Here is a 14505-nt window from a genome sequence, read left to right as displayed (position 1 = left end):
AATATCCAGCAGTATGAGCTTTTTTTTATGTGATTGACAAAGTCTTAAGTCAATGGATGAAAACGGCTTGTCCAAAAAAGCCAATGTTTAAAGTGGACGGACATGGCCCACTGTATGTAATAAGCCTGAAAGAGGCTTGTCAACAAAAGCCAATTATTAAAGGGGATGGACACAAGGTCCATTGCATGTATATTGTTAGTAATAGGCCTGAAGGACACCTTTGCTGTCAAACCAAGTTGTATTATAATTACAAGTCTCACTTGGTAGTACATCTGGAAAGCAGGTTTTGGCACAGATTTCCCCGAGTTCCTCTGCTTAGTTTTGGTAATAAAGCAAAATCACATATCTGAACCTGTGATGAAAACCACTTCTATGAATGCAGTTTTATGATTCCCTACTATGAATCCAGCACACTTATTGGTTAATGTGAAGATAGCCACATTCCATATGCGCATAACTTGCAAAAGGAGAAAAATATTAATTAGCACATTTAAAGTTAAAAACATGCATACCATTTTAGTATGCTGGTCTTTGAAAGGCCAACATATTAAACATAGGAATTTATTTCTCTGCTTCGCAGACTTAAGAAGCGCCTTCGACCTCGTGGACCATGCCATATTATGGAGGATCCTATTGGACTTAGGCGCTCCCAAGGAAACAGTACACTTTTTAGGGGGGCTCTATGAAATGCTGTCTTGTAAAGTCAGATACGGCCCATCCGGAGAATGTACCCCTTTTTTTTAAAAGTTACTAGAGGCATACAGCAGGGTTATGTATTAGCACCTCTTCTATTTTCATTGTTTATTAACCAAATAGATTCAACCCTAGGCCAAATTTCAGCAGATGCCCACTGCATTGACGGCAAGGTGGTACCAATTATATTATATGCAGATTACGCTGTTTTAATATCTCGTACAAAAATAGGACTACAGCGCCTCATAGACAACTTTGCTGAATTTATCAAGGGCAGGAAATTAAAAATTAATAAAAGCAAGACTGTTGCCATGTCATGTGGCAAGAAAAACAATTCAACAAGCTCTTTTTTTATTGATAACGAGAAGCTGCTAACTGTAAAGAAATGTTGTTATGTTGGAATAACATTTTCAGATGATGGGAAATGGACACAAGAATTTAACAACATAGGTCTGAAGATGAATCGGAATACAAACAGCATCTTCAGCTTTTCCACTAAACTGGGGGGCCCCAGAAGGATTAAGGACCTGGTAACCATCTATAATGCTAGATGTGTTTCATCAGCATTATATGGGGCAGGAATCTGGGGTTATTGCGAGGGGAAAACCATGCAATGTGATGAAAATAAATTCCTAAAGAGAGTATTGTGTGTCCCCCAATCTGCATCAACTTTACTTGTGCATGAAGAAGTAGGTATAAACTATATTACAGATCTTGCAGCTTTGCGTCCTTTAACATTATGGCGATCTATTTGGGCAAAACCAGAAACGTTGTTTACACAACAAATAATAAGAGACTGTCTAAAACTTGATTACTTTTCCCATATACCATGGTTGAAATATATTCATCACTGGTACCATATTTTATTTAATAATGACATTCTGTTAAATCCAGATTTTGCCGCCTCTTTCTCTAAGAAGGAATTAAAGGAGAAATTTCTATCATACAAGAGAGAGACTAGAGTAAGGCAGTCCAGGACGCTACCAACGGTTGTTTTCTACCAAGAGCTTAATTTAACCGCATGCGTGCGGTTGGAATTCTGCTGCTGCGCTGACTTTTTCAAAAGCGCACTTTACGTGACGAGCTGGGCTCGTCATGAGCGTGCGAGGAGGCTACCTCATGACGAGCCCAGCTCGTCATGAGCGTCGAAGGGGTTAAACAAAGGCTTTCAGTCTTACTTGTTTATGGTCACATACAATTCACATCGATTTGTTTTAACACGTCTTATATTGGGTACCGTACATCACTTGGTGGCATTTCCTGTTATGAGAACTGGCTCAAACTCTGTTTGCCCCTGTGATGGAATCTCACGTCAAAGCTGCCGTAATTTTTTACTGTTTTGTTAATTATACTATTTTTTAAGGCTTTTTTTTAATCTTAAACCAATTTTTTTTAAATTTAACATTCAATCCACAAATTTTGCAATGAAATTAATTATGCGCCTAGAAAATCCAGATATTTGCTTTGCTGCTGCTATGTATATAATGAAATGTATAGATGCCAGGAAATCCATTACTGTTTAACTTGGTAATCAGTATATAGTTAAAATACATAAACTATACATTCACCCTGCTGGCATATTCTTCCCTTTAGAAGAGTTCTAATATTTATATATTTGTACATAGTCATTTGTTTTTATTGTTGTTTTGGTAACATGTTTTTAAATATTGATGGAACATTTCTACTATTATGTATTAAGGCATTATATCCTTGAATAATATGTAGCACTTTTGCACTTTATGGACGTACTCATTGCACAAGGAATTTAAGCATTCTTTTAGGGGGACTTGACTTGCACATGAGTGTAACACGAAAGAGAAATGTATTGGCTATCCCGCGGATAATTTTTTAATATTTTTTGTCAGCTGTAATGTGTTGTTGTGATTAACTATTATTGTAAATTGCTGTTTTGATTTTTGTTTGTGCTTACATGGATTGTTATGACAACCCGAATAAAAGCTTTTGAAACTATTAAACATACCTTTACATGTAGCCAAAAAAAAATCAATAAAGATTAGCTGTTAAGGAATGTGCTTCAATGGCTTCCTCCGGAGGGCTACCATCACGAGGTGTACTGACAGCGCGCCACCTTGCAGCTTCTTTGCCTCTGCGCCCGCATCTGCAATAAGGTGCGGGCGCAGAGGCAAAGGGATTCCCTCATTGTATGGTGCCACGCCCACATGCAAATGAGGGAATGTCCTCGGATATATTTATGTTCCTATAGGTATTACAGAACGGGTTGCCTGCGGCCTCTTCCGTAATACCAAAGTGCTCCAGGGACACTTCTGTAATAGGTCCTCAGGTGTCGTGGACTGGTGACCTCCCAAACCCACACTGCCAGGTTGAATTCAGCCATAATTAGTCTCATCATAACTCCTGACTTTATCTAGTCGTTAGGATGAATATCGATTTTAGGAAAACATAACAAAAAGTATTAGTAGGATTATGCTGAGGCGACTTGATGGTTCTCATACATTTAGGTTTTCCTCCAGCATTTAAGGAGCAGTTGTTTTTGCCAATGCCTGGTTTCTTCCCTTCAGGTAACTCTAGCTGTCAGCTTACAGAGGAGCACTTCAGAACAGCTGTTCTTTGATACAAGCTTGGCCTTGGACCCACAGCTCTGTCTAGTCGTATCTTTTGTTTTATTGTCCTTCTGGTGCTTTCCCTGCTGGTTTATCATGTTTCTCATGTTTTATTGATTATACTACCACACTTGACTCATTTCTTGTACCAGTCTGTGATAGCAGTGCTACCGTCTGATAGAAGTATGAGGTTGCTAAAGTATGGCGGGTTGACTGAAGTGCGTCACCGCCATGTTAGAAGTGAAGGATGGCCTTCGAGATGGTGTGTAGTTTTGGCTGTCAGCCAAGCTATTCCTACCTTTGCCCCCTCCATTGGGAGCTGTTCCATATCTGCACGATTTTCTATTATTTCTCATGCTATGGGTGAATGGCTGCCCCTCTACGCCACCCCTTTTATAAAGGAGAGAAATAGGCACTTTTATTTGAGATTTCCTTTTTTTTACTGCTTGCACTTCAGTCCTTCCTTATTTTCGCCCATAAACATGTTTTACAGTGATCCTGGGGAGGCCTGCGTTTGTCTTTCATATCACATCCCTTTTATGTGTTTAAAGCCCTTTTAGTTCCCAGGCCTGTCACCTTTTAGATTAATTTCCCACATCCATGGCCCACTTCAAGTTAAGCTAAAAACACTCTTGAAAAAAGCAAACAATTGTAATAATTCTATTAGAATTTTTTAAGTAAATTACTATTAGAGAACACGCAAATACATATCGCTAGAGTTCCTCAAAATAAACAGAGATTACAGGTAATTAAATTGTTTAAAATCATCGGAAATCTTCCAGAACTTCTACGTGCATGACCCATAAACCTATTCACATAAAGTATGGAATGTTATTGCTAAAACAAATCTGCCAATTTAAAGGAGTCCTCCCAAAATTCCAGGATTATCTCTGGAAAACGATGACACCATTATTTTCAAGTAATCACAAATTAAATATACACATGCAGAATGTGTGGCAGATTACAAAATGCAAAATTGCAATAGCACATTCTACGTCTTTTTTTATTGTGTGATTTGTTTTCAATAGAGAAACCCCTCCTATTTTGAGTATATATAATAGTATGCATCTGCAGTACTTCGACATGTTCATGTTATTGAAATTCACTTGGCACAGGTTTGGATCTATGCCTATGCCCGTCATACTGCTCATTTGCGGAGTTCCCTACTCAGGATGCATAGAACAGCGCACTTGTAGTTCTACATTTTAGGTGTAAATATCGGATTGACAATGGAGAGTGGCTGGGAGCTCAAGGGATATCTACCAAAAAGTGTGAGGAGGAAAGGGTAAATTAAGGAGGGCCCAAGGAAGGACCTACAGATTTTAAAACACACCTACAAAAGAGTAAATCAGTTGCAATTCACAGGTTACAACACCATCTGCTCTAGTGGTACTAAAGTTCAAACAGCCTTATATCTTCTCCAGCAAAGTCTTGGACTAAGGCATACACCGCACATGCTTACTCACAGGTGCTATAAGTGAATCACATAGAAAGCAATGAAGGCAGAGAATAACACTAAAAGTCTAAAATCTTAAAAACAGCAGATTGTAAAACAAAGTTAAAGAATAAAGGAAATAAGTTAATGTAAAAATATTGTGAAACTTTAGACTTGTCAGACCACCACTTAAGCCATACCACATAAGAATGCTAATTTAAAAATAAAATAAATTATTTAAAAAAAAGGGTCCCATTGCCATAGATACTAAAGCCACCACTGGACATCCCATCATTGAAATGTAAACAAAACAGGCACATAAACATATAAAATTTCCAACATGCAAATTGCTAATGAATTATAAAAACATGACACATTTCAAATCTAACACTATTGTGCACGCACTCAACAGCAGATCCTATCAAACTGCACATGTTAAACACACACAGAACACGACTGTTGCTGATGTCTTGCTCCGCATCTCTCTGCACAAAAGGTAGAGGGCAGAGTCAAGGGTGAAGGCTGTAATGACTTGCCTTGACTTGTGATCACCTGTATTATTTCCCTCAGGTGATGCATGTTTCCTATTCTTTTCACTTCTGAGGTCTAAATGGCATATGTGAAGTTTTCTGCGTATGCTACGTAGAACTATGGGGCATATTATCAAGGACCGGAGTTAAAAATTATCGCCGTTTTATCGACAGGAAACTGCCGATAAAATGGCGATAATGGGCTTGATAATACGCCCTTGTTAATTCCCATAGAAGCCCATGTTCTGGTGTTTGGTAATTTATACCTAAAATATGCCCCTTAAAGTACTTGCAGCAACATTACTGTCAGACTTTGAGTTGTAATTGTTGCGGACATACAATCCTACCACATTTTCGGAATGTAATGTAGGCGGCATTCTCCTGCCTTTGTTAATGATTGCATTTGTGGGCATTCCAAAAATGAGAAAATGTTTACCAAGGGTTTCTGAATGCCCACAAATGTATTCCTGCAGTGGGACCCAGAAACTCATTCTAACCTAACTCTGAATTTGCGAATGCAGAACATTCGTCATACTAGAGAAATTTCAGATTTCATAAATATAATTTGCTTGCATGAAATTCCACCAATCCTGATACAGCAAATCAGGTTCGGGATGTTACCTCTACAAAGTTGTTTATTTGTGCATTTAGCGTAAACTTACGTGCATCAGCAGCTTTGTGGATCCAGTCACTCGCATTTATGATAGTGGTTTTTGTAGCATCCTACAGATGGGGAAGGAAGGGAGGTAGGAGGTCACTATAGAGTTTAAATGAGCCTGGGAGACCACTTCCAGGTATGGTTATGTGCACTTTGAACTAACTTGTTTGATTCTATATCCTGCTGAATAGTAGCAAGGTGAACATGTTACATGGGCAATTATGGCAAGATAGTTTTTTCTGTGTATGGGTGGTTGATTAGTTTGGTTCACTTACTGGATGCATGCATCGATGAAGTTATGATGACTGGATGATCTACGACTAGTGAGAGCCTCATTCAGGGCCGTAATGGAAACCGAAAGCAGCTTTGCCAACTTTGTTGGACCAGCCCTCGCAACCCCCACCCCACTCCAGATTGGGGGGGGGGGGATGAAAGCGCGAAGGACTGCGGCTTAACAAAACAGACCCCTGCACTACTCATTTTGTTACTGGGGGCCGATATTGCAGCATCGCTGCAAAACAAGCCCCCAGAAACAAATCTAGCCCCCACCACTCAAAACTGGCCACCACCACTCAAAACTGGCCCCCACCCTTCCAGACTCCCGGACAAACTCGCGATGCCCCCCTACTTCCAGTCCTGCCCTGGCCTCGTTGAATAATTTGTGGGCTGTCCATTGAGAGCTGCAGAGACACCACCGCTCACTGCCCGACAAAATGCTGACCTGTCATCCTAAGAGTTCCCTACTACTCAGGTGGGATTTTTTTGCCAAACGTTGTTTCACTGTTATTGAGACAACACATCAGCAGCACGTCTATCAACATAGTAATTCTGGTCCAGCCGTCACATGATTGTTTTGGTGTTTTAGAGAAATAAACAAACAAAACGCTGATATGCTTCCGCAAAACATAAAAGCAATGTCTCTGATATGCTTTGGGTTTTCTACCACAGTGTGAAGGTCATTCCTTTTTCTTCTATTGTTGACTACAACAGCCTCAGAAACCATGTCTTAAAGAGGGTAAGCCTACTGATATTGCTGAGTGAGTGGACATGTGGTGGCCAGGGCGTTCTGAACATTTGCTCCCGCTCTACAGTCTCGAGGAGGCGGCGACACCTTATTGTACAGATAACTTCACAGCTAACTTTGAGAGAGGCATTTAAAGTACATGCTTTGAATGAGCTGCTGATTGCTCAAAACAATCAGAAGAGCACCCAGAATGAATATCTAGGTTGGATGGTTCTTATAACTGCTGAGGTTAATTGTGTCTCTATTGGGCTGCAATTAGGGATTTTTGGGGAGGTGCATGTGGCAAAACAGAGCTGAAAATAAACATGATTGACATCAAACTGCTGGGGTCCTAAGCTGATGCTTCCATGTCCACATCATATCCTAAGGGGCATTCAATTAAAAGTCTCACGATTTCCATTTGTCATGAGTGGGGGATCCTTCCTGGTAGAGTTATCTCAGTGTTTCTATAATTGTTCCCTGATTCACATTAAAATAATTAAATTATGTTGAAATATGTTGTGGGGGGCAAATACCCCGATGCCTATTTCCAGATCTGGATTACCAATTAGGCAAAGTAGGCATTGGCCTACGGGCCCCACTAATTTTAGTGGCCCTGTGACAACTGATCAACATAATATTGATTTCATCTTGAAAGGAAATTACAACCAAGCTTTCTTAAATTGTTTCCAAAAGATTTTAAAAAACGAATCAAGTCAAAGAAACAAAAACTTTACATTAAAGACTCTGTAGAGAAAATACTGTGTTAATGTAATGTGGCTATTGGATGTTGATTTATTAAAATTAAAAGAATTACATTTTTGTTTCATAACCTTAATAACTGTTAATGTTTAATTTTGTGTGATAAAATTGGTTTAATAGAATTGTTGGTTGGTAAAATTCAAAACGTATTAGGAGATAATTTTCGAGAGGGGGAGAGATTTCAACTGCTTAGGGGCCTCTACATGGTTTAATCCAGCACTGTTTATGTCCATCAAACAGTATTTGCTGTTAAACTTGAGTCAATGTAACACTAGTTCTCCAGTCCATTTGACTGCCCCTAAGGTCGAATTTTAGAAGAATATGGTGAACAATTTAAGCTATGTGTAGTGCATCCAAATCACAGTACATGAAGGTGGATAGGGATATTTTGCTGTTTTACCCAAGCTAGTGTTATTAAAGCTATAGTGCAATGTATTACCTCCCCTAGCACACTAGTCTCTGTGCTCTATTGCTCAGGACTGATGACTCTGTGGACTATTGCATCTAAAGTAGGAATATGTGTTTGATCCATTGTTCATTAAATAGCACATGATTCGCTCAGCTTTCTCACAGGGTTCATAAATGAGCATCATTTGCACATCCATTATTCTGCAGAAAGATACCCACAGTTGAAAATAGCAATTCACATGGACTAGCCATCTACTGTATCACCTGTGCAATAAAGTGGATTCTTGTCACAAGCTTGCCCTCAACAAAACAAATATGTGTAACAAACATATGCTGAGTGACAAAAACATTCTACCAGCCTCATTGTAGAAGTTGTGGTGTTGCAGGTGATTGATGCAGGTGTACTGCAATTATCTATTGACATTGAAAGAGTTTGGTCTGAAGTTATTACATTTCTTTTATTTTCTGCAAGTATGAAAAGATCATGTGTAAAAGTCTTATTTAAAAGGTACTGATCCATCTGCTCAGTTTGAGCTTGTGCATGCAAAAAATGTCTAGAGGGAAAAAACATAGAAGTCTTCTTTTTTTGGGAAACCAACAAGGATGATGATTCACGCCAGTGCTACTGGGCAAAAGTTCATTGTTTGTGTAACTCCGTTATTCTGACTGTAGTTCATAACTCAGGGAGATTCTTTGAATGTAAACTTTCAAAATATCATGTCGAAAATATTGTGCAAACGAATATCAACAAAAAAATAGGAAGAATGTCAACATTGTAATACTTATAACCAGCCGCGGCCCGTGGAGGGAGTTACGGTGGGGCAGGGAGGCGGGGAGGGGGAGGGGCGGGGTGGAGGGTCCTAAAAACTGGCATATGGATAATTGCAGGTAAGTAAACAATTTAATTAATAAAAAGAATTTCGTAGCGGCACTGCATTGCATTTTGCGATGCAAGGCGCACTACCAAACTCGTTTTATTAATTAAATTGTTTACTTACCTGCAATTATCCATATGCCGGTTTTTAGCATCCTCCACCCCGCCCCTCCTCCTCCCCGCCTCCCTGCCCCACCGTAACTCCCTCCACGGGCCGTGGCTGCTTATAACATAAGTAGTTTATTTAAAATATCACATTTCAAAGTAATAATATAATTAAAAATACATAGTTTTAATAAGCAATGTAAATAAAATATATATATACATAAGTATTGTTTTACAAAAATAAAAAAACCTATAATTAAACACATTTTAAAATAGAGTAGATTAAAAATGCAAACAATAACTTAAAAGTAAAAACATACACATAACCAAACCATACATGTAGCCTGATTTAAATGTAACACTTAATATACAAAATAGTTTTAATACTGCAGAGTAAATGTATAATATATATATATATTTATGTATATATATATATATATATATATATATATATATATATATATATATATATATATATATATATATATATATATATATATATATATATACATACATACATACATATATATATATTACTTACTGGCAGTTGCGCCCTCCTTTCTCCACCACTCTGCAAACTTCACACCCCTGCATGTGCTATCCCTGTAGTGGCCAAACTTGTTGCTAATCTGTTGTTTGAGGGCCTGTGCCATTATCTTGTGAGTGGTCTTGTTAAGGAGCTTTTGCGGAACTTGTTTTCTGTAGATTTTTACAATACACCGACCTGTGTTTTTCAGGAATGTCTATTTTTTTATGGCATTAATCCGCAATGGAAAGGGCATTGTGATAATGCGTTCAAGCGCAGACATCCACAAAGCCGCACAGATTAAGTGCCTGTGTAAGTTCCTACATGAATCTAAAAGCTAGTTGAATAAAAAACGGGGCACAGCATTGGAGGCACGGAAAGAGGGAGATGGCACTGACATGTGACATAATTAGTTTGTTCATATTTGTCCATACTTGTATTTACAAAAGTTTCAATATTAAAGCTACACTTTAGCACGGCAATGCTTGTTTGTTTTTCTCATTGAGAGACAGTAAGAGCAGAGGCTATAACTAGGGATAGGCATCATGCTCACTGAGCTACAACCAGGGCTGGACTGGCCATAAAGGGCATCAGGCATTTTCCCGAAAGGCTAGAAGCGTGGGGCCGGTTTTGCACCAGTGAGGGCCGTTTTTTTGGTTACAGGAAGCTAGTTTTGCAGAGATGCTGCAGAAACGCCACCCAGGAACAAATGCAGCAGTTTTTCACACTTGCATACCCCGCCCCCTCCCCTGGGGAGTGAGCGGGGGCTGGTCCTACAAAATTTCCAGTGCTGCTCTTGGTTTCCGTTCCAGCGCTGGCTACATCCAGCTGCACTTCAATAAAGATGTTCAAAAGGTCAAACCCAGTCTTAAGTATTCAAAGGGGACAAAGTGTAGCAGTTTGGGCTGAACAGGTTCTATTTGAGCAGGGCGAAGGCTAATACTTATTTGGTTGGCACCTTTATGTTATGAGACAGTGAAAAAACGGACCCACAGTAAGTACCAGTGGTAGATATTAATTCAAGCATTCCACTGATTCCCACTTTTCATTTTCACTTATTTAAGCTATGATCACTGCTGTTGTGCCTATCTTGATGGCAGATAATATAGCAGTTGTTTTCTCTGATGTTGTTGTTACTGTTCTTTCTGGTCTTGTTATAGTTATAGTCAATGCTGTTGTCTCTGCATTGCTGGTAGTTATTGTTGCAGTCCCAGTCATCTTATGGTCACAGCTGGGTCTCTTCATTGGCATCTTCAACTGTGCAGCTATGGTCACTGCTGCTGTGACAGTTTTTGCTGATTTTGTCCATACCGTGGTAGCAGATGTGGTTGCTACTATGGTTCCTGCTGTTGTGGCAGCTGCTCTCAATTCTATGATCCTTGCTGTGCTATCAGCTACAACTGCTGAATGTGATCCCTGCTGTAATGAAAGTGTTGCCGCTTTTGTTCCTGCCTTAGTAGCAGGTGTAATCTTTGTTGTGTTTATAGCTATGGCCACTGCAGTTGCCCCTGTTATGGTGACAATTGTGGTCATCGATGTAATCCTTGGAGTGGCTACTTATGTGATGGGAACTGTTGTCATTACTGAGATCACTCCAGTGTTGTGGCACTCTTGCTACCGCGGTGTCTCTGGTCAAAGCTGTTGTTGCTGCTTTAGTCACTGCTGTGATGGGAGCTATTTTTGCTGCTGTTGTGGAAGCTCTGGTCACTGTTGTGCTCCTTGCTGTGCTGTGCTTGTAGCTGTAAGTTATTTAGAGTATGTTGCTGAAGAGATGGTTGCTTTTGTGGCTGCTGTGGTGGAAGCTGTTGTTGCTGTAGTGGTTTCTGGTGTTGTGGCAGGTATTGTCCCAGCCATGGTGAGTGCTGTGGTTATAGTTGTATTTGATGCTGTTCTTATTGTCAATAGTAGCAGCTGTTTAGACTATTATGGACCCTGCTGTGGTGAAACTGTAATGGCTATCGTGGTTGCCGAACTGCTTTCAACTCTTCTTGCAGATGTTTTTGTTACTATGCTTTGGTTGTAGTAGCGGTGGCATATTGTTGCTGCTTTAGTTGTTGATTTGGTGATAGTTGTGGTTGAATCTGTGTCCCTGCTGTGGTTACAGATGTGACCATTGGGCTTGTCACTGCTGTGACATCAGATTCCATCATTCCTCTGGTTTATGCTCTAATTACATCTATGGCCGTTGCTGAGGTGCTTGCAGGTTTTTTTTGTTTTTTTTCTTGGTTTCTTAGAATCACTTTTATTTATGAATGAGAAACCTGTTGAAGTATTGCATGCAAAGACACATTCGGCAAGTCTCAAAGCATATCTGATTGAGCATAGCTTATAAACAATAAATGATTATCATGTCATCCAAGCCGACCGCCCCCAGGGGAAAGTGGGCGGAGGAGTAGCTATCATCACCTGTCACGACTGCAAATACTCTACTCTTACCTCTCTAGATTTACCCTCAGTGGATAGTCTGGTGCTTAAATCTGAATTTGAACCAATCACGACCCCACTTGTGTTTGTCCTGCTCTATGGGCCTCCTCAAAGGATGCCCCTGTTCCCTCATTCTCTAGGTGAACAGGTTGCGCACCTAGTTATTACCCATGGAAAGGTCATGTTGATTGGTGATTTTAATTATTGGGCCAATGAAACATCAGGTGGTCCCCAATCGGCTTAACTTAGTGAGTTACTCTCAGGACTAAACCTGGTACAACAAGTTACAACTGCTACTCGCATTAAGGGACATATCCTTGATCAGATCTGGACAATCAATATATCTATGTCCCCATATCAGTATCGCCGTGTACCTGGTCAGATCACCATATAATCAAATTTACTATCCTTGACAATTTCCCTATTAAATCACCTTGCCAAGGAGGAGGTACCCACAGAAATTGGAATATATTTGAGAAAACATTATTTCTTGATTCACTTGTCAACTCTCTCCCCCGTCAACTCTTCCATCAACCAGGCTGATGAACAGTTAACCAGCTGGTTGTTGGCTGCTAGCAACAAATTTGCACCTCTCAGGAAAATCCATGCCTCCCGTCGTCACGATGCCCAAAAGTGGTTTTCTGCTGAGTTGAAAAAACAGAAATTAGCCTTACGGCAATTGGAGAGAACATGGAGACGCAACTATCCACCCGAAGATAAATGTCTCTATAAATATCATGAAAAGTTATAAAAAATCCATCTTGACCACCAAGGCAGCATATTTCTCCTCAAAAACCTTGTCGACAACCAATCGTGCAAAAGAGATTTTCTCCATAGTAAATGAGCTGTCCAATCTCAACAGAATCTCTATTAAATCTGACCCTTCCCAAAACTTCTGTAATTCTCTGAACTCCTTCTTCATTGATAAAATTGTAAAAATAAAGTCCAGCATCCCAGCTTGTAAAAATATGGCTTCCAGTTTGACCACCACCCAAAATCATAGCACTTTTATGCAATTCCAAAGAATTCACGAGTCTACCTTTGCCGACCTGCTCTCTAAGGTTAAAACTGGCTCTCCCACTGATTGTTGCCCTCCTAGCATTTTGAAAGAAATGTTTACTACCCTTCCCAGCCCTGCACCCAATCTCCTGAATCAATCATTATCCCAGGGCATTCTCCCCTCTACCTTCAAGGAGGCTATTGTCATTCCCCTTTTGAAGAAGCCGGGGGCAGATCCTCAAATGTTAACAAATTATCATCCAATCTCTCATCTTCCCTACCTTTGCGAAGGTCCTAGAAGCTTATGTCACAAGATGTCTCACTGATGTTTTGGAAGAATCTGAATTTCTTGATTCTCATCAAGCAGGGTTCCACCCAGCTCACTCCACCAAGGCAGTGATCCTCACAGTGTTAGGCACTCTCCGGGACAAGGTCGATGGTGGCTCCCTGCAGGCCCTTGTCCTGCTTGACCTCTCTGCGGCCTTTGACACGGTCGACCATAATCTTCTGTTCGATCGTGTCAGAGACGCAGGAATCACGGGACCCGCCCTTGGCTGGATCAACTCCTATTTGGAAAACAGGTCGCAGGCAGTTAGTACAGCACTGTTTACCACTCCAAAAATAAGAATTTCCTGCGGAGTCCTTCAGGGCTCTTCACTTACGTCCCTGTTATTCAATCTGTACATTCTCCCTCTTGTCCGAGCCTTGAAAGAGCGTCAAGTTTATACATTCAACTACGCTGATGACTTTCAACTCATTTTCCCTGTTAGCCACTCTCCGGAGTCGGTCCACACCTTTCAGTCCACCATGCTGTTCATTAGTCAGTGGTTGAACAGCAATCATCTTAAACTCAATCCAGACAAGACTGAGTTGGTTCTAACTGGCGGCATTACTAAGAATCCCTGGGGCCCTCACTTTTGGCCCAGGGAACTAGGCCAGCCTCCCTCTCCATCAAATTCGGCCAAGAGCCTTGGGGTAATCATCAGCCAGGATCTCACGATGAAGCCTCAGATAGGGTCAGTGATTTCTGCCTGTTTTTTTTCAACTCAGGAAAATGAAAAAGATGTGTAAGTTTCTCACCTACGAAGCTCAGATTCAGGTGATTATTGTCATGGTCATGTAGCACATCGACTATGCCAATTCACTTTACTTTGGCATCCCCTTTATCTATCAAAACGTTTACAATTGGTTGAAGACCACGCGGCTCGTTTGCTTGTTCATCAACACAGACACCTTCATTTTACTCATCTCCTGAAGCAACTTCATTGGTTACCGGTAATCCAGCGTTGCGCCTTTAAGCTGGGTGCCTCATTTTTAAGTCACTCAATGGGAAAAGTCCTAAATTTGTGAACATTTTGATCCACAAGCACGTTCCCATGCGAAATCTCCACTCAACAAATGAGTTACTTCTGTCCACCTCCTCTTTTAGATTAAAGCGTACTGGTGGTGCCAGTTTTGCCATTCTGGCCCCCATGCTCTGGAACTCTCTTCCCTCCGAAATACGCC

Source organism: Lissotriton helveticus, chromosome 5_1 (genome assembly GCF_964261635.1).
Source record: "Lissotriton helveticus chromosome 5_1, aLisHel1.1, whole genome shotgun sequence".
Classification (NCBI taxonomy): domain Eukaryota; kingdom Metazoa; phylum Chordata; class Amphibia; order Caudata; family Salamandridae; genus Lissotriton; species Lissotriton helveticus.
This window is presented reverse-complemented; position numbering follows the sequence as displayed.